We start from the raw sequence: 756 nt of genomic DNA, 5'->3' as shown, positions 1-756 counted from the left end.
GTGATTCAGTGTTCCCAAAGTGTGAGAAAATCAATAGCGCTACCAAAGATGATGGGGGGAGGGGTGCCCATATTTAAGCGTGCAGTAAATAACATGGAGCAGGCCATTCCCGCTTCAATCCTGCTCCATTCTCCACGGCGAGATGCAAACAGCAGCAGCAAGTGAGCCTAAGGCCAAAGCTAACTCGCCTTTAGTTGGATCATCTAGTTAGAAATTAATAGCATCTCTTTGTTTGCATCATGCTTATTTTTCTATGATTGCCTCCTCCTTATGGCAAGAGATCATGGCTTTTCACTTAAGATTGTAATATATTCTTTTTAAATTAAATATGAGAATGAGTCCAATGTTCAAAGTAGAAAATAATAATCGTACAGATGGTGTGGTAGGTCAGAAGAAAACCGAAGGCAGTTTGAGACAGTAAAGATAGAGAAATGCTATCTCACCCAAGCCCTTTCTGCCTAGCTCACAGAGAAGGATCTTCACATAACATGAGAGCACTGTGCAAATGGGAGAATCTAATGCCACTGTTATCCAAATCTACCCAGCCAGAGGTGCTCTGCTCATATTGCACCTGTCCTGTGACATGCAGCTGTGAAATACACCGACACACACCCACTGTGGGCCAAACCTGTGGTGCTGAAAGGCTGCAGCACTGGATGTTCTTGGAATCCCATGTAAAAGACAGAACTTTCTGGGTGGGGGTGGGGCAGCAGATAATCTTCTCCAGGAGGGAAGTCGTTCACAAAAAATCCACCC

The sequence above is a fragment of the Galeopterus variegatus genome, unplaced genomic scaffold (genome assembly GCF_000696425.1).
Source record: "Galeopterus variegatus unplaced genomic scaffold, G_variegatus-3.0.2 Scaffold595, whole genome shotgun sequence".
Lineage (NCBI taxonomy): Eukaryota > Metazoa > Chordata > Mammalia > Dermoptera > Cynocephalidae > Galeopterus > Galeopterus variegatus.
This window is presented reverse-complemented; position numbering follows the sequence as displayed.